Source organism: Amblyomma mixtum, chromosome 1, assembly GCF_055824585.1.
Source record: "Amblyomma mixtum isolate Tamu chromosome 1, ASM5582458v1, whole genome shotgun sequence".
NCBI lineage: Eukaryota > Metazoa > Arthropoda > Arachnida > Ixodida > Ixodidae > Amblyomma > Amblyomma mixtum.
In genome coordinates, this window is record NC_143012.1 from 306,305,017 (window position 1) to 306,325,273 (window position 20,257).

Consider the following 20,257-nt stretch of genomic DNA (forward strand, 5'->3'; position numbering starts at 1 on the left):
TTCATCTGAGATGCGCCTGTCTTGGCCACAGCCAGTTTTTTACTGCGGCGCGTCACATCCGAGCTGTCTTCGAGTGGCGGAGTGCGCATGCGCTGTTCGCATGGTTCTTTGTTTCGCGCTCACTTAGTGGCATGCGCGTGTCCTGACGCTGAGCGTGAGGTCAGGGCTGTTTTTGTCGTGTTTCCCAGAGGAATCGGTTATCGGTGGGTGCATGGACACCCGCTTCACTCGGGCTAGTGAATAATGGGCATCGAAGTTAATGTTAACGAAGGCGACCTCGAGAGCTATCGAGTTGTCATCGCCTAGAATCGATAATGGGGCAAGAAAAACGGACGAACCGTGTTCATTTTACAGTCGATATTGCTGGGATGCTGGAGCCCCTCAGACACGTAAGGCTGACGTAATTGTTATTTCCTTCAGATAGCCGCGAGTGCCCCGAGGTGCTAAATGATGATTTAAGACATCCTTAATTTTTTCGGATATTCTCAAGGCTCTTTTGCGTTCGCTTCTGAGGACATAGCGAACACATTTGTGTAACTAGCGGGGATGTATATTAAATAATAACGTGTACATTATAGTTTCATTTAATTGCATCGCATTGCTCTTTCATCGGGCATCGTGTCCCGTGCACGTAGGGCGACCGTCGCTCAGTGCTTCGTTTTGTTTAGGGCCTCTCGCCTACTGTTTCCGCATTTGAACGCTCCGGCCAGCTTTCTCGTGCGTTTTCGTCCGTTACTTTTTTTCTTTAGGGGCGAGTGGATAGTGGCAGGGAATCGGATGCGGCGGCGCCCGCTGCTCTTCGACCTTGCTGACTTTGCATAGCCTGGCAGCGCGTGATGCGAATAGCATTGCCTCGCGCGTCTTCTTGCCGCTTGTTTCCTTCCTCGTTCCCGGCAATTACGCGTGGCAGCGCGCGCTCGTCACATGTCGTGCGCGCGCCCGTTGTTTTGGCGCCGGAGGGAGGCATCTTCCCTCCTTTTACCGGAAGCGGAGGAGGTCGCGAGCCGAGCGCTCTTTTGGTCGTGACTGGGCGAATGCCTCTCTTGCGCGCGAGGAGCTCGCATGCGTGTGGCGGTGGAAGGTCTGAGCAGGGATCTCCGGCGGATCCTTTTTGGACGATGGTAATGAGCCGGCCCTGCCGCGGGGGGATCGTGGGAAGAAGCGCTTGTCGCGCGGTGGAGGTCGCCCGCGCGGCCCGAAAGCGTGCGGAATCACGGACGCCCACCCCTCCCCCCAGGGGGGTTTTGGGCATGTTCCGTTCGCGTGGCGAGGAAGGGCGGAAGTCTTGCGTGCCGGCGTCACGAACGGTACCTGCGCGTTTGCCAAATTTCGCCGCTTCAGTTGAAGAGGAGGGCGTCGTCCGAGTGTGCACACCCTGACTCAAATGTTTATGGGGAATAGTATTACCGAAAACATTTACTTTCATGGAGCCTGGAATAGGTCTGTCCTGTGAAATTCTGAGAGACCGACGGACGCTGTACGCCATTTAATCTTCAGCTGCACGCACTGGAGGCTAACAAGTTACATTTGTACCATAGCGGTGGCCTATATCACTGTAAAAAAAAAAAAAAGCACCCTTGAGGGTGCATTTCTGTGTTTATAACTCGCAGCCTTGTGTCCTCTCAAAGGGGTGCACAGTATAGTTGGCACATCGGTACAGTAAAGTTGTGATCTTTATAGTTGCCCGACTGCTCTATAGTTTCGTAGGTTTTGGTTACTTTGAAAGGCGCTGGTCAGCGTTTTTATTTTTCGCGTGTGCTCTTGGAGGGAAGCTAAACATTCCCCATGAAAAGCTGCCGACGACCTCTCTAACATTGCACTCGAATCACGGCATTGCTAACTATACTTATGATATCTAAATGTCTCTTTAACGGCCTGTCTGAACCTGTTTGGTGTGGAGTCACATTTATGATCTCGGCATGAAATTCGCGGCGTGATTTTCGTGAATGTATTAAAAACAAAACTAGCTAAAGGAGACAACCCTTCAGCAAACCCACTCGCACAGTAACACAATGCTAGCATGTGCCCCGATTTTTGCCTGAGAAACATAAACAGGCATAAGCGTCCCCTGGCATGAGCCGTACAGCGCTATTGAGGTGGCAGAGGTCAACACAGAAGAAGACTCTACTGCTGCACGAAATACTTACTTGCCCATGACGTGCATACTCTCTGCAAGTTCCTATACATAAACCATTTCAGCGAGCCCCCATTTGAGGTCGGTAATGCTTAGCACTTCAGCTTAAATAATTCAGTTAATTATCACATTATGGGGGCGCAGATCGCAGTCATAGCTGCACGTATCAAGACTGCAGCTGTCACTTAATGGAAAGCTCGAATAGCTCACATTTGAACGCTGCAAAGTTGTTCAAAAAGTCAAAGAGCACCCGTACATCGTTACACACCCTTGCACCCGAAGGAGCTGCAACACCCTTGCACCTGTGCATCTTTGAAGGGTGCATAGGTGCATTAACGGTGCGAACGTGCTCAGCGCGCCAGGAGGTTCAAAACCATTTCCTAGAAGGTTTCCCCTGATCTGGTGCTCGGCAGCCGTCTATGGTTCTGGAAATTCTTCGAGAATTGGTATTTCATCTTGACCCCGCCTCGCGTAGACAAGAGAACACCTTTCGACATGGCGTTCTTTGGCAAACGCTGCCCTCGCGCGCTATTAAAACTCATCGTCGAATAAATTACATTGCTTTGCCTGATTCACGTTCTGTAGACCTCTGACTGCCGGTGCAGTGGCTAACGACAGTGCCGAGGCGCCGTGTTGGAGCACCGATGTTCTATGAAATTCGTGTGGCTTTTTTTTTTTTTTTTTCGTCACGCCTGCGGTCCCTGTTGCTTCGTCCAGTTCATCTTCTCCGGTGATGTGTTACATTCCTCTCTCGTGGCTCACGCATTGCGCTGGACCCGTTACGCGTCACACTGGCTGTGCTGCCAGCCACCCCCCCTCCCTCCCTCTCACCCAGTGTCTATCGAATTCAGATACCCCCAGGAACTCCGTAGTGGCAGCGGCTAAGCGCCATTTTATTGGTTTTTCGTTTTTCCGATCCGTGCACTGCGCTCCGCGTCATGTCGGGGCGATTCGTTTCTCACGGCGGGGCCGCTGCCAGCGTGACTTTCTCCGGTGTGTGTGTGTGTGTGTGTGTGTGTGTGTGTGTGTGTGTGTGTGTGTGTGTGTGTGTGTGTGTGTGCGCGCGCGTGCAAAAGAGCCTCGTCCCTTGTCGGCCGCGCCAGCGGCAATGGCTTTTGTCTCCGCTCCGAGAGGAACAGAGGGCGAGGAGGACAGCAGCACTCGGAGGAAGCTCTCTCGTGAGCTCGCGTGTGGAAGGGAGAAAGGAAAAAAGAAAGTAAAAGCGAGCGCGCGCGATGACGACTGCGCGCATCATTGCTCCTCGGCGGTAGTAGCGTACACTCGCGCGCGCTTCCTGGATCACGCTCGGGCGTCGTTCCGGTGAGCTGCGGCAGCGCCGTCCCCCTTTGGCAGAGCCGCATCGATCTCGGCCTGTGGCCTACCGTTCGGCCCGGTCTTTGTCGGAGCGGCGCGGCGCCCGCAGCACCGTTTGCCGTGGGCGCCCCTGTTTGTGTGCGTGCGTGTGTGCGCGTAAGGTGCGACGCGGATGTTTGTTTTTCCACCGCGGGGAAGAAGCGCGGTGCCTTTGTTCTCGCCTCCCGCCCCCTTGTCTTTGCGGTCGGCGGCTCCGGTTGCGGCCCCGATCGCCTGCCCTGTCACGGGAGGGAGTGGGACGGGGGAGAGAATGAGAGAGGGAAAGAGGTTGCTGTCAGCGCCCAAAGCGGGGGCTGCGATGACGCGCTCGGTACTCTTGGTGGGACCTGGCCACTGTATCGACGACGGCCTGTGGTCTGCGTGGATTTCTAGCGGCCAGCTATTTCGTTTGAACGAATAGGCTTCTTAAGACGAAGAGCTGAGAAGCAGCCAGAAATCGGAAGAGGTGACGATAGGATGATGTGCCGATCGTTTTTCTTTTTAGGCTTGGGTCGTCTCAATTCAGGTACTCATTGTTGCTTATGGCGTATAGGATCCAATCGGCGACCGAGCAAGCTTTCTTGCTTCGCGGAACCGAAGAGCGTGTTTCAGTGGGCGATCTGGATTCAGATCTTGAGTTCTGATTGGACCGTGGCGGATGTATTGCTGCTTCGCAGATTCGGAGGGCTGCTCCGGATTGCCGTTTGGAATACGCCATTAGTAATAGCTGACGCAGAAAACGGGCTCGGCAAGGTTCTGGCAGCAGTGGTAGAGCTTTGATGACAGCGAAACACGGGAATGCTTTTCATTTTTTTTTTTTTGTGGGCATCACGGTCGATACCAGTTTCGGAGCCCCCTATTAACACCTATTGCGATATCTGTCGCCTTGGGCCGAAGGCTCGTTAAAACGGTCGTTCGTGCGTCGGCGCTGTAAGTGGAACTGGACGAATTGGTCGCCGGTAGAAAGATATATCATGTTATTCATATTTCAAAGCATGCGGGAAGGTGCGAAGGAAAAAAGCTGCCCGAACGGCAGCTTTATTTCTCAACCGGTATTGGCGAGCACCAGCTACACCCAGCAGAGGAAAATTGAAAGTTAAGCTGCTACACGATTTTGTTCGTAAGTGTCCAAACAAAATTCGCTCAGTGCAATGTGAATAAAAATGCGCCAGTCCTTGGTCACACCAATCGAATAAATGTGTAATGCTCTCCGAATGGCAACAGATTGCAGAAATGTCGGATTGCTTTTGGTAGACTCATTTAGGTCGATGACTGCAAGCGGTGAAATCGCGAAGTCGGTCGTGACAAGCGCCGTACTGTCCACCCACAGTGGTCAAAGCTGTTGCCGGCGGCATTGCAACGAACTCTTACTTAGTTCTTCAGAGCTAATGCTTCGATGTTCATGTAGCGGCGTTTTCGATGTTCCTGTTTTCTTTCACAAAGATTGCGTGTATCCATGGTATGGGCATGAAGTTTCTAAACTGCTACGTGAGGCAAGAGTTACGTTCCTGGCTGTATGATATTGTCATGTGTGCTAAGTCGACTTGGTGCTGCCTGCTGAACCTCGATCGACCCGGAATTGGGTCATCTCATATGAGAGGCTTCCGTAATTTCCTCGCGTAGGTCAGTGAGCGTATAAAGAGGGCCATGTCTTCGGACTCGCCACGAATTTCTTGTAAGGAACGCTGCGTCGGAAGATGGGGGTCGTACGCGTACGAAGAGCCGCGGAACTGTCGATCATCTCCACCTTCCAAATGAGCGATGACTGCTTGGAGCTCAGAGTCTAGTGTTTGCCGCGCTGGCATATCTACACTGTACTCAGTACATCTAGAAAGGCGTCTTCATTGTCGTCTTTTGTGTCTGTAGACGCCGACACCAAGGGAGCTCTGGACAGGCAGTCGGCGTCGCTGTGCCTCCGACCTGACTTGTAAGGTATTGCGGCTTCGAACTCCAGCATGAGCCAGCGCGCAAGTCACCATGCAGAATCTCTGAGATTGTGATTAGCCGAAATGGGACCGACCACCCATAACCGGCGTCTGTACAAGTAGGGTCTCAACTTTTTAATCGTCCAAACGACCGCAGGGCATTCTTTTTCCGTCGTCGATTGTAATTTGTTCGCCTTGGATAATATGATTTAATCGGTCCTGGAAGCTGAGAATGCGACCTTTTGTGACTCCAAATGGTGCGGCTAAACCCCGAATGGCGTAGCTGAGCACTGACGCACCTTAGGTACAACGAGTCCATACCTCAGCCTAGCGGCGTCTCCCATTTACCCCTCACCGGCGCGTGCAGCGACCTCGTGCGGTTACCCTCTTATAGGTGTCCTATTTGACTATCGCTCGAAGGCGGCGTCGGTAGTGCCCTCTGTTACGATAAGGCTAATGCGCCGGTTGCGTAACACCGTTTCCCGCGCGACCCATGGCGCCTGTCTCTGCCGGCCCCAGGCGCCTGGCATCCCAGTCGCTGCCACATCACGCGCGCGACCCCATAATCACGACCGTCTCGGGCGTGTGTACGGACGGCCGAACGCGATTGCGCGTCTGGTCGGGTGTCTGAGGTGTGTGTGCTTCTGCTTTTCGGACGCGGTGATAGTATAGGGGGACTAGCCGCACGAGGTCTTTGTTTGCGAGGCGGCATCGCTGCCGTTTTGCTCTGTGCGCCTCGGTGACAGGGAGGTGGCACTTGTTCTGCGAGTGGGCGCGCGCTGGGCGTACCGCGATGAACCGTTGGGGCCTGTAATCTCGAGCACGCCTTGCTTGGACTCCGTCGCTACGCATAATCACGGCGAAGCAGCAGCGTGTCTTACCTGCGCGCCAGAAGTCTGCGGGACTAACAGCGGCCCGTGGCCGTCTCGTGCCTGCAGTGGCCGCGTGAAGAGGCTCGCTGTCCACCGCGATTCAAGGCGCGTCTTGTGAGGCGCTGCGTCGTGTCTTTTTTCTTCGGAGCCAGTCGTCTCGAGCTGCTGGGTGCTACCGCGGAAGTGCCTGTCGTTCTCCGTGCGACGTGGAACCGGCCTGTTTGCACGTTGGTGATCGCCAGTCGGTTTGATGACTCGCGCGTCCCGTAACGCGAATCGCCACGACACCGTGGCGTCCGAGTTTACGCCCAGCGCGGGGTGCTATAACAGAAATGGCGTAGCGGCACCGCGGACACTGCACGGGTAGTATTGGACTGGCGGTTCTCAGTTTGGCAGGTGTTGCAGAGTCTTGGACGCTTGGTTTGTATTTACGTTTCTCGGTGGTGACCGACTGGGTGGCCATCGCTTTGACCTCCGGGACGCGGAAGTTCGGCGCATCCAGATGTGCCATAAAATGTGAAAGCAGCAGCGACTCCTCTTGTTATCTTTGGTTAGCGGACCGGCCAAGCAAGGGTACTACGGTCTGCGTGGGTTTTTGGATGCTGACTCTCTTGGTTTAGTTCCGTCTGTTGTATGCCCTTTCGTGCTCGAGCTGCAGTGGTTTCGGCTTGTGCACGACATTGAACTACCTTTTGTTCTTCGTGGTTTGCGATGCGCGTTGTTTTGTACAGTCCTTCGAATACTTGTAGCGGCGATGCCGTGCGATTGAGGTCTTATATTAATTATATACTACGCTCCGCGAGTTCAGTACCCCAGCGGTTGACGCTGCCTAGTGGCTTGTGCGCTTTGCTGTAGTTTCTCCTGGGGCCGCTCGTTTGCCCCGGGTGTAGCCATCAGTGGAATGAGATGGAGAACTGGGCGACGTGGTTTCGCTTCATTCTGAAAGAAACAGGTGCTGAAGGGAAGTGGGACGAACGGAGAACTCACACGGCGAACTCTGTACCCTTTTTCTGTCCCACGTCTCTTTGCGCAGTCCCTTTTGGGGTGAACCAAACTGTGTCGGTGGAGGGCGCGCCGTGTCTCGTTGTGCGCATGCGTCGTCACGACCGCGTGACGAAAGTCGGCCTCGTGTCGTCTTCTGTCGCCTGGTTGATCTTGTGCGCATGCGCGGGCGTCCGTTTCGTGGTGAGGCTCCGTATCTCGTTGCGTGATGGCGAGTCCCTTTGTCGCGCAGCCCCTTCGTCGAGCGGAAATAGGCGACCGGGATGGCACTTTTTCCTGCGGAAGGACAAAGAAGACAACGAAGAGGCCCTGTAAGGGATTGATGGTCGCGAACCGCAGAAAAGCCAAATGGAGGGCCCCGCAAGGCCTTCATGTCTTCGTTCCCCGCGCCGAGCAAACGAAAGCCGGTGGACGCCCCTGCCGCCGGGCCCGGAATGTTGTTGCGCCGGGCGTGTTCTCCTCCTGAGCTCGGTTTTCTTCGACCGGAATCCGAGCGCGGAATGCCGGCGAAACTGTGTTCTTCCCTGCCGCGTGCACGTATGCCCCGTTGTGTAGCGAGGGAGCGGCGGCGGTTTTGCTGGCGCGCCCCGCGTCTCCCCGACGTCGTCGTCGACTCGTCGTCCTTGCCTTTGTCTCCCGCGCCGATGCGCGATCGCGTGCCTGCTTTTCTGCGAGTGGGCCGTGGCCGGACTTGGACGTCCGTCTTCCCCCTTTGTGACAGGCCCGTGGTATCGCGGTCGCAGTGATGGTGTAGTAGTAGTGTATTCCTGAATGGGACGTCCTGCTGTGAACACTCTCCACGTTCCTTGGGCGTCGTTGATTGTGCTTTTTTGTGTGTGTGTGTGGCGGGAACTGGCGGGTGTTCGTTGTTTGTCCGCCGAGGAAGTGGGGGGATTTTATTCTCCATGCGTTTTGACGCGCACCCGCCCTCCGTCGTGAGCCGTCGGCGTCGAGCCCGGAAAGCGTCTCGAAAGGGCTGCCCCGCGCGAGAATCGGAAAAAAGCTGGCGCTCACTTCGGTTGGTGATACTTTCAATGGCTCTTTTTTTAGCCTTCGCGGAGGAGCGAAGGCGTGCGCGTGCGAAATCGTCATTTTTCATGCCCTCATTGTTGCAGGATTCTGCGACGTTTTTAGTCCGGAAATGTGTGGGTGAAGAAAAAAGTCGTCTTGCGAGCGTTTGTGTCGTGTACGCTGTCTGCAGTTCTCTGTCTCTGTAGTCGCTTGGAAATCGCTCTTGGCGTATCGTAGTTGTCCGCGGGACGCGGTCACGTGTAGTTGCAGCGTGCCCAGTGATATGAGACAGAAGACACACCTTCCAGCCCCGGCTGTATCTTATTTTCCTTTCTTGGCCGGCATGGTTCAAAAATACGGGAGGCGTTAACTTCTACCAATATATTCTTTTATTACTGCGTGTTGATAGATACTCCGGCAAGTTTAGAGATGGTTATCGAGTAATCGAGGCTGTGTTTGGTTGGAGGGGGCGGGCAGTTAATGCGGACAGCGACCTTTCAATCCCAACCTGATGGTCCGATGCACTTACTTCCGTTCAATCGTTTGTGTACGCCGGAGGGGGGTCCATGGGTTCGCTGGGAACTCGCGTCGGGCTCATTGCGCGGGGCACTCGATCCCAGGCCCTGGGAACAGGGCCGATGTTCGCCTGTCTCGTCTCTAGTCCGGACATGGGCCGTCGCGCGCGCGCGGAAGTCGCGAGACACAATGGGCGTGGTTCCGGTTCCTTGTGTGCGCACCACCGCCGCGACGGTGTTCGTCCCTAGGGCCGACGATCGAGCTGCGCGTTACGCCCTAAAAGGATTGGCCCGGGAATAACGGCGTTACATAAAGACCGGCCTCCGGTCCCGCCACGGTGGCCCTCTTTCCATTCGATAAGCCACGGTGCCCGCTGTTTGAACTTTCCGCTCGACAAAAGCCGTTAGGAGCGCGCACGCATTTCGGTCGTTCAGCGGGAGGACTTCCGAGGCCCATTCAGCGCCGACGGCTGAGATGGGTTTTTTCTTCGCGCGCTGTTGAGAGAGTAAAGAAGAGCACCGTTAGCGATTGGCGAGGGAGCAAGAAAACAAGAAAAAAAAAGTAAACCTGGGTTGAACTCTATTGGACGTCTAGATATAGCCCGTCGATGCGCCCTCTCCTCTGTTTGGACACGACGTGTGGCGTCTCCGAAGCACTGTGGCCGTCGCTGTGTCTGCGCTGGTGGGCTTGTGGGGTTTTATTGTGGGCGACTGGGCATGCCTCTCTGTTGCTGCGCGCGGGAGATTTCCGGTGTCCGACTGCGCGCGATTGTTCGGTTGCGTGTGTCCTCCCCCAGCGCCCCGTGGGCCACCGACAGCGCCGTAGACAATGACGTACACTGCGCCGAGAAGAGCAAGAAAAGGGGGTGAAATGTCGTGTAGCCTCCGTGGGGGCGTGGAGACATCGGCCGCAGCTCTGCGTTGCGAGCTCATCGCGCGGCGACGTTCCCCGCGAGGAGGTGCTTTTTCCTCGTGCCTCGTCCTTTTGTCTCGGAGAGCTGCGTGCGATGCGTTGCCTTCCTGCTCAATGTAGTTGCGTTAAATAACTCGGATGAATGTCTTTTCGTTTCTTTTATGCGAAGCATATTACTAGAGCTACACTACAGCCCGTCGAGCGCGGCGGTGGAGCTACCATTGACCTTTAGCGTGACCACGTGACACCACGTGACAACATGACGTCACAGCAGAGGAGAGATGGGCTGCCGGCTCGCGCGGTCGGCCGCGGCGGTGGAGGCTCCACATAAAGGCGCGGCGGCTGACCACGTGACAACATGACGTCACAGCAGAGGAGAGATGGGCTGCCGGCTCGCGCGGTCGGCCGCGGCGGTGGAGGCTCCACATCAGAGGCGCTGCAGCTGACCACGTGACGCTACAGCAGCGGTATAAAGCTGAGCTTGCCTCGCTCTCCGGGCACTTACGAGGCGGCCAGGTGTTGGGATGCCGCCTAGAAGCAGGGCTGATTTGAACGAGAAGCGAAAGCTTCAGCGTGCCACAGAGACCGATGAAGAGCGGGATGAACGTCAACCAAGGAAAGCCACGTATTACCAAGCCTAGCCATCAGTATGCTTCGCATCTGACTAGGCTTAACCGGAGCTAAGCCTTAGCCATTTTTTTTATCGCGTTGTTTTGGTGATTACTTTTAAAAGCTCACTATACCACGCGTTCAGCGGGTGGCACGTTTCTTTCTTTTTCTTTTTACTTTAAAATGATCGTGAACTCGAGAACTTCAAACCCCTCTGTTATCTTTCGTAACCGCTGTCCCATGAACCAAGTGGAAATGGGTGTTTTGTCTAAAGCGGCATCAAAGCGTTGGTTGTTGGCACTCTCCCTGTGTGTTGTGGTCTATGTACACCCTATACTGGACGCCCCATTTACCGTTGGCGAGGATACTACGCATGGTGCCGGCACATGCCCTGACAACCGTGTCTTGGTGTAGCCCTCGTAGAAAACTGGCGGGACCTATTCGAGTGCGTATCACGTACTGTCCCATTTTTTTTTTGTTTTGGTAAACTTTCCGCGTTTACAACTTAGTACGGGTCTCTTTTTCTTTTTCAGGACCTAAATGTAGGCAGCCCCTTGTTACCCTTACAAAAGTCTTTTGTAAGGGTAACAAGGGGCCTGCATACGTTTAGGTCCTGAAAAGGAAAAATAAACGCACTTTCCATAGACTTCTGTCTATAAACTCTATAGACTCTCTATAGACAAATCCTAGGGAACAGTATATAGGCAATACAAATGCTATAGACGGTCTATAGGTAATCTAGATTTATTTCCATGCACCTTTAGTAGACTTTTATCTGTAGATAGTCCATAGTCTATGAATATACGGAAAGAAATATATGTAGAAAGGCAACAGTCTAAGAAGTCTATGGACTGCCTGTCTATAGACCATTTTTATAAGGGTAGTTTATAAACTAGAGCGGTAATGACGCGGGCGCCTTATTACCGATTTGAGCGTGACTGCCTGTACGCGCGACCAGCGCCCGGTGTTCAACACCACACGACGCATGAGCCTGACCGCTTCCTTTTTTTTTTTTTTTTTCGCGCGTGTTCTCACGAAGGGTCCTCCTCGTCTCGTTTCCTACTGACATGATCCGCTAGCACGGTAACTCAAGTAAACCAACGTGTGGCGCCTAGCTACCACTTGACGCGCTCGTTTTCTCTCGGCATGGTTGTGGCCGCTCTGTATTGAACGTAGCCGCCCACCGCGGTTTCACGACTTCCATTGTGGAGCGGTGCCCGGCTAGGACGGCGTTGGGCCCGTTTCTTTTTGTGTTTGAACTATCGCCCATTTTTTTACTTACCGCCTGTGCATAACCGCAGTGGAAAGGAGAAAAAGTTGCTAGGCCAAGTAGTCACCACCTGCAGTCCGCTGCGGTCTCGAAAGTCATTATTGTTGGCCGATGCCGTGCCGCATGTGCGTCTGGTGCTGTTGGGTTAGTCCGGGTGATGTACGATAACATCGCATTTGTGGCGCTGTTAGTTTGGTATCTCATTATTAAGCAACGTGTCTTGGACGGCAGCGAACACAGTGTTTTATCGTCAAACCTCGGGGTACTGTTTATATATATGCGTCTTTGTTACCAGCACTGACTTCCTTGGTCGGTTATTCCCCCGTTGATGCGTCTCTGGACCGAGCAGTTCCTGGAACAGTGTTGCGTTATTCGATGCGATAAGATCTCTTTTCGGGTCATTGCCGCCCGAGCAAGCTGTATACTGCGAGCAGAATGAATAATGCATGGAGAGGTGCGTCCATCTCCCGAGTTGAAAAAAAAATGACGCGCCACGGCCCTAACCCTACACCCAAGTGTTTCGCTCAGCAACTTTTCGCGCCATGTGACTTCTCGCGCGGGGTAGTTTTTTCGGAGAAGAGGGGGTGGGGGCCTGTGTTGGTTATCGTGTACAAGCTACCTTTTTCACATCGTGTCGGCCCATCTCCGGCTCGGTGTAGTAACGGTAGCGACAGCAATGCAATGGCGATCAGCCTTCTGCGGCGAGCCAACTATAAGGCGGCGGTTTCGTTACCGCTGTCTTTTCCAGCCGTCGCACACTCCCTTCCTTCTTCGTTATTGTGCGTGAGGTGCATTTAGCTGTCGCCCGTATGCGTCGGCGCAAGTGCCCCTTACTACCGCACCCTGACGAATGACGAGGCCGTTTCCCACGGCTTGGCGCGTGTGACAACTTGCTAAATTAGCATCTTGTGTCAAAATGGCCGCAGCGGCGGTTCGGTGCATGTGGTTCGCGGGTTTGCTTCAGGCCGTGCCGAAACGCACTTAGGTAGGTATTAGGATTTGGGTGGACGTTTCGGAGACCCCCAGGGGACCGAAGTTGATCTGTAATGGAGCTCTCCGGCTTGCTCTGCACCTCCACTGGCAAAGAAGAGTTCGTAATACTTTTTTTTAATCATTTCGCAGAACGCAGGTGGTGTGTCATTCAGTTACCGGCTGCACTTAATTTGCAGAGGGTGCGGAAACCACAGCGATAGAACGCTTCATGCTACGGCCCACTTTAGATGACGGAATTCATACGTGCCTCCTTCTTCCCTTTTATCTTTCGTGCTTCGCGAAATGCCGCGCGGGCGCCTCTGTGGAATTTTTCCCACGCGTGACGCGCATCTTGTGTCATCGGCGTGGCCTTTCACCCCGCGCCGCCTGTGGGGTTGCCATTTCTGCTCGGTAGCCTCCGCGGTCAGCCGTAACTGAACGAGCCATGCGGACGGAAAAGCGCCGTGGCCTTTTGCGTGCCGCTGCGTTGCGCTTTGATGAGGGTTAAATTGAAACCCCCCCCCCCCCCCCCCCCCCATACCTCCTTCACTACAATAGTGAGGCGCAGGTTAGGCCAAGAGGTTCGACCATTGTCTTCACTGCGGCGTTGTTCAGTTTTCTCAGGGCACCCTCGATTCCTTGCTCCAGCCTTCGAATGACCGAGGGTTGAGCAAGCCCCGGGATCGTGCTGTGGGGTTTGGAGGTGTGCCTGCCGCGTCAGTCTTCGCGAGTCTGGCGTGCTTGCGGCAAGACCGCCGCCACCGGGCGTTGAAAATTCATATCCCGGAAAGTGTCTCCGTTCATAAAATGCGCGGTTAATCGATCCCGCGTAACTCCTTCGATGCGAACTAGCGTGCGTTTCGATTCCCACAGGCTGCACACTGCGCGCGCGTTCGTCGCCGGTGTTTGCGTTTCCGCGTCGTTGGTCGCCCTGAAGCGGAGGCTTCGGTGCATTATATGGTGCGATAGGGAAGAAGCGGCGTAGAGGAGGGACGGAGGAAGGAACAGAAGTGTCGAAGGAGGTCTCTGCCCCGGAGTCGCATATTCCGGGGCCTCCGTTTCGTTCCTTTCTGCCGGTGGTGGTTGCGCAGCCGATGCCTGCGTCCCTCCTCTTCCCCCGCGTAACTTGCACCCCCCCCCCCCCCTCCCTTACAGAGAGAGCCGCGCGACCCGTCGCATCATTGGTGTCGTTGTCCGAGGACGCCGATGCGGTAACGGGGGTGACGGCGTTCCCTCCATTGAAAGGACGCCCGTCACGTTCTCCGCGTCTCTGGTTTCGCTGTTGGTTTTCATTTTTCGTAGCTTTCGCCCCTCTTCGTCCCGTTAATGGACGACAGCGGTGACGGAATTCCCCTCGTGGGTGCCGCGTCGTCGTCCTTTCGGGGCAGCCGGTAGCGCGGGTCTCCATCGGTGGCGGCAAGACGGCAAGAGAGATGGGGGGGGTCCTACTTTTGCGTTCGTCGTTCAGTGCCCGTGGGGACACTGGAGTAGGTATGTGTGCTTTTGGGCTCGGCCATCGAGGCTCCTTCATTATACCGCTGCGTCGTGGGGCGCGAGGGCGTTTAACCTGCCCGGCTGCGGCGTGCTGCACCGTATGACGCGGGCATGCGTGGATGGCGCTTACTATGCCGTCCGTTGATGGAGATGAACGACGGCTTCCGCTGTGCTCTCTTCGATGGAGAGCCGGGCGGCGGTGTGGGACCTCGAAGGTGGCCCGTACAGTCTTTGTCAAAAGTAACCAGGCTGCATGGTTTGCTTCTCATTCACATAGTAGACCCCCTCACGTCTTCTTTAAAGATCAAAAACTTCATTGAAGGTGAGGGCAGGGGCTCTCCTTACCATACAGAGATTTAGAGCTTTAGGGCTGCCATAATAGCTTTACTAAACAACTGATAAGCAATCCATGCAGCCTGGTTACTTTTGACGAAGACTGTACGTGCTAGTCTGTACCCGGCAGCCTGCTGGTGCTCGTCCCTCGTCACGGCGCGGTTCTGACGTCACTCCGCCTCGGGTGTGGCCCGAACGCGCCGAGGTTTTCGCATTGTGGTGCAGTTAGTAACGGGCGCGCAACCAAATGCATCGTATGGTGTTGATATAAGCTCGTCGGTGTGTGTATCTTTGTTTCGATTGGTCTGAGAAAAGGAAAAGGCGGGGTATTTCTTGACCAGGTGGATGGTTTAGTATAGTCTAGGAGAAAATCCGCCAATTACTAACACTTCGGTAGTGCGATGGGGGTTCGCCTCTTTTCGCCCGGGGCAGTACTTCTGAAAACTCAGTCATGTTTGAGTACAGACTGGCTAGTGGGGTTAACGCGTGTTTTTTTTTTTTCTTTTTTTTACACGGCGCAGAAGTTGGGCATAAAGCTGCTTCAGGGCACCTGTGTAAGTTGGCTGCCAAAGAAGCCGTGCGGTGTAATCCAAATAGAAAGTGGTCCTTTTCAGCCTCATTTTAGGTCACTTCAAGCTCCAACCAGAATTGGCAGACTGGTCCTGCCAGAAAGAAATAAAATATCGAGGAGTATAGAATTCTCTCTCGAGGCCGATGGCTTCACGCATTCGGAGACTTCGCCGAGATGTTTGCCAGCTCTCTTCAGGAGTACACTATTTCATCCTGATGCTTCTCTGCTGGACAAACCGACGTCATCATGAGAGTTTTACCTCAGCTGGACAATCGTACGGAAACATATTGCCGTTGCTGGTCCGTTTCCCCGTGTGGTCAAATAGGGGCGCGTGCCTGCATTTTCGCGTGTGTGGCGCTCACCTAGCTGACCCGGTAGGCGTCCACAGTAAAACCGGCTACGACTCAAGAACGAAGCCGCAGATGTCCTTCAAAGGAAGCCCTTTAGGCTTTAGCCAATGGTGTTGACCGATTTTCATGACGCCGCGGTTAATCCGATTCAACCGTGGTTAATCCCGTTTCTTGTGCCAGTATAACTGCAGGTCCAAGGGTATCAACCGTGACGTCATGAGAATCAGTCGACGCCATCGGCTGGAGGGCCTTCTTTGAGAGGCGTTTGCCGCTTTGTTCTCGATTCGTATCCGACTATAATAGTGCCGCTTCGCTGCGCTAAACCTCTCCGTCATTACACCGAGCGGGTATATTCAGCTGGCTGGGAGACCGGCTCGGCACTCCTTCGAAGAGGGCCCATTCAAATCATTTCACGCTTGCGCAACCCGCTTCCGTTATCCCGCGCGCTTCTTTGAGGATGCGATTCGTTTCTTCTTCCCCGTGGGGTCGTCTCTTACGCCATGCGTCGCGGGAAGTTTGAGAGAAGGGCACCAGGAAAGCGGCTCGAGGTGGGATGCGCGGGCTCTTCGTTAGGCGGACGCCGAGAGAAAGGGAAAGACTCCCCCCCCCCCCCCCCACTCATGGCGCGAACGCGGCTGCCCGCCGCCCCCTATTACGGCGGCCGCCGCTAGTCTTGCACGGCGCGTGCAAATGAATGCTGATTGCCAGACCGCGTGTGCACGGCCTGACCAGACTAGCGCGCGTGTGTGTGAGGGGTGGGGGGAAGATAGGAAGAATAAACAAGAGTAACGAGTAAATGAGGTTTCATAACCCGTCGTCCGCGGAGGGAAGAGAAAGCGAGGCTGTGCGGAGCGGGCGTGCGAAAACCAAGCGTTTCCGGGTAGACCCCGAAACGATGCTCGTGCGCCCTTTCCCGGGGAAGGCGCTTTGCTTTGTTGTTTTGTTTTTTCCGTGTCTTAACCGAAAGGCGTGCCGTTTTCTTGTTGATGGGGCGGTCTTAGCGGCGCTTCTTTGGTTAGTTGCTCGCGGCCGCCGAGAGGATGTCGGATTTTTGACATACGGCGGCGGCGTTCGACAGCCGTTCTCGAGGCAAGGTTGGCATTATCGGTTGTACTGCGAACGCTTCGGTCGTCGCTCGGGAAGCGAAAGCGCGCGTCTTTATTGCGTGGGGGCGCGGTCCATTGACCCGCGCAGAAACGTAGTTTTTGCGGGGACAAGATTGACGGCCGGAAGCTCATCTCAATTATTATTATTATTACTTTCTTTTTAAGAATGCTACTCGACCGAGACAGTTGTTCTCCGTTGAGGCGAGGGCCGTCGTACATTTAGCGGGCTGAGGCGGCGGTGAACAGAGTTGCGAGTTGTAGTTAGTGGTCCAGGAGAGTCGTCTTACCTCATTTTCGTAACTTTTTTTTTAGGAGACTGCTACCCTGTCGCGTTAGCGCAGATTGCGCTTGGATTGCACAGGCTAGGCGTAAGCATTCGCACCGCGACCTTAGTGGTGAGATGACCGGCGTGGTGGAAGTTAGCAGGTGCTGATGAACGAGTATACCGTCGGTTTGAAGCGCGACTGTTTCGCTCAGCAGAGCGAAAGATTACTTCTGCATCCGAGAAGGCTAGAAAGCGAGGAAACGTTACGCTTCCTAACTCACACTTAGACGTAATCTTGTGTGCGTGCTGATGAACTGTCTCTTGCTTTCGTTCCATACTGCGCTGTTCGTCTGCCACTGGCTCTGCTTTTGTTGTGTAAGGACGCTCGCTGCAGCTAGAAGGGCTTAGAAGCGATCTGGCTACTCGGGCCGCGTTGGCACTCGTTGCTTCCCCTGGGTCATTAGTCGGAAATGGGAGAGTAGAGGCGAGGGCAGCAAATTTCTTGTGCCGCCGGTGTCGCCTCGGTTTTGGCGAAATTCGATCTGTCTCACAGCGGGGTCGATAGTGCGAAGGACGTGCTACCTCTCGGTTTGGCCGTAAGGTATGCCTGGCCGTTGACCTGGAGTTAAGACACGGGACAACTACCGGCCGGTTTCTTTCACGCTTGCCTACGCACTAAACTTCCTCCACCTGCCTTTTGCACTCACAGCGATCAAATTAGCGCCTCTATGTTTGTCCACCGTCACTAATCTGCGCACACGACGGCTTGCTTGGCCAAACGCGGAACAATGGGTCCGGGCGTTGGACGTCAGCCTTTGAGGGCGCGCTTTCTAATCTCGGCTTTATGTGAACGTTAATGTGAGCTTGCTCGGACGCTCGCCTCGTGCGCGCGTGAACGCCCCTCGCATGTTTCGGATTTCGTCTGCGGTGTTCCGTGTAGGCCCGCCCCGTTTGGCGGCAGCCAACGCCTATCATGTTACGTCGGGGTGCGAGCGCTTCGCTCACTCGATCGTGATGTCACGCTGGCAGTCAGCTTTTATTTCGTTCCCCTAAGCGCGCCCGTATTTTCCTAGCCCGCGCAGAAGCTGGTGCCCTTTTAAGATCTCGGCGTAGCGCGCTGGTTCTCTCGTTCCCGGTTCCGCCGTCGCCACCACCGCTGTGCGCCGGTAATAGCCGATGGCCGAAGCCCGGCGATGCTGTGGTGGTGGTGGCGTGATTAACGCACCGCTCGCGCCTCGTGTGACCCGTTCGTGTCTGAACTCTGCGTGCTCGAAGAGAAAGTAAGAAAGTGATGGGGATGTGGTGCTGCTTCTTCCGGGGTGCTCGCCGCGGGTCGTGCTCTCTCTCTCTCTTCCCCCTGCCCTTTCCGCCGGTCTGGTTGTGCGCGCCTCGACTCGTGCGCAATGCCGAACCAGATGCGTGGAAGAAGGCGTTCGCACGGGCGTTGTATTCGAGCAAAAGTCGCGCGCGCTAGGTCCTGTGCGTGCCGCCTCGAGTGGCCAGGAATCTCGGGAGAGTTCTGGGTGCCTTCCCGTTGCCTCGTCCGGTGGTAATCGGGGCCGCGGTTCGTGTGGAAGAAGAGGAACTCCGGATTGCATCAGCGCCTCTTAGTGGCGCGCGGCCAGAAAAAGAGGCCCGTCGTGCGCCGCGTGTGCCCGTTCGTCACTCCCCCTCTCTCCTCCTCGTTTTCTTTGCATATGCATGGTCGTTCCGACACGCGCTGTGATGTGTTTGTCCGGTTATAGTGCGTGCTACTGGGAACCTCCGTCAGGAGATGCGTGCACCGTTAATGAGGGGCAGTGTTCGCAGGTTTCTAGCCATTTCTAGCTGATCGCATTTTAGCGTCCATTTTTCTCTACTACAAACTGCATTTCAGGTATACCGCGTGAAACAGCTTTAAAACAGCAAAATGTACGGCGGAGGAAGCGCTTCGTGAATGTCTGTGGCGCGGCGAATCTGTCGTAAGAACGGTTGGAAGCCACCAAGGTGGTTCGGTGGTTTTAGTGCTCGGCTGCTGACCCGAAAGACAGACGCGGGTTGTATTCCGGCCGCGGCGGCTGCATATCGATGGAAGAGAAATGCTAGGGGCCCGCGTACTGTGTGATGTCAGTTCACGTTAAGAACCGCTGGTGATCGAAATTATCTCGGAGCACTCCACCACTGAGCCCCTCAAAGTCTGAGTAACTTTTGGACGTTATACCCCTTAAGGACGGTTGAAAAAATTGTACGTCCGTTGATTGTCAAACATGAAGACTGAAAACAACGATAGCTCCGTTCATGAACTGTCATCAGTGCTCGGATAAAAGCATAAAAATTACTCTCAGCATGCGGAGAACACGTACCAGTGTGTCACTAATGCATATGCCGTCATACACGTAGTATTGCCTGTCGAAGTCGCCTGAAAGTGGTGGCATGAAAGTGACTGACATCGAAATTGATTTGTACAGAAGTGTAAAGCGCCACTAGGCTGCCGAACAGGGCTGAAATTGTAAGGGTGGAGAGGGGCACCTACGATAATTTAATCTGCGCGAATCTGAACAACCATCGCAGTTGCCCTTTCATTCGTTAGCCTCGTTAATGACATGAAACGTGCTGCCCATCTCACTGGGAGGCGCTGGCCAATAATGCAAATCAAGAACTGTGTATTCTTGTAGCTCCGTCTGGGTGACCGGCTACCACATCTCGGGTTAAAAACCAGAGTCTGGCGAGGCCTTGACGCAGATTCCCCCACCGTTTCGAATTACCGCGGAGTGCGCTGTTTCTTCACGATGTCATCAGGCGTGGCGACGTTCAGCTGCCGGGGCAAGGTTGGGAACTTCAGCACCGCCGGGGGCGCATTGGCCACGCACTGCTCGCCACGTCGCAGGAGGGAGAGAGAGGCCGTCGTGAGCCAGCGGCGGGTCCGGCTCACGACGGCGTAAGCGAGCGTGTCGTCGCGCGTGACGGACGCAGTAGCGCCGGACGGGGAAGCAGCAGCACCGTGTCGCTGCGCTCGCTAATTGGGGTCCGGCTCTGCGCGGTGCACGGACGTTTACTGCGGCGCTGGGCGACCTTCGGCGCGGAGTGCGTGGACGACGTGTCCCCCCTTATCGGTAGTCTTCTTGCCGCCATCGGACCTGTGCCGTTGAGAGGAACGGGCCCGGAATCCGGGCTCTTCGCGCCTTCGACTGTCCCGACGGGATGCCTGGGCTGAGATAAGCACTCGGGGTGTTCCGTTGATAGTCGCCATGCGACAAAGCGGTGGCTTCGAGAACAATGACCGAATGATTTTGAGGCGCGCCTGCCTGAGCTCGCGGCGTTTATTTGCCTAACATTATTTGCTCGAAAGTCTTTCGCGCCCACCTCGTGACTTCTCCATGGCTTAGTCGCTGAGTGTGCGTACGCGTCGAGTTCTCTTCGTTGATGATGATAGTAGGGAGGGAGTGGTTGGGGGGGGGGGGGGGGTAGTGCTTTAATAACGCAGCAGGGAATCTGGAACCGCTTCCGGAACGTTTGAGACCACCCTGTCGCCCGTCCACTGATGGACGGCATCGCTGGACGCAGCGCGCCGCAAACCGGTGCG

General features: G+C 55.0%; 1 protein-coding gene across 1 annotated transcript in view; it reads left to right on the forward strand.

Moving 5' to 3' along the window:
- Naa15-16 (N-alpha-acetyltransferase 15/16) overlaps positions 1 to 20,257 on the forward strand; it is a 99,423-nt gene that overhangs the window by 51,046 nt on the left and 28,120 nt on the right. The gene's annotated exons all lie outside the window — the stretch shown is intronic.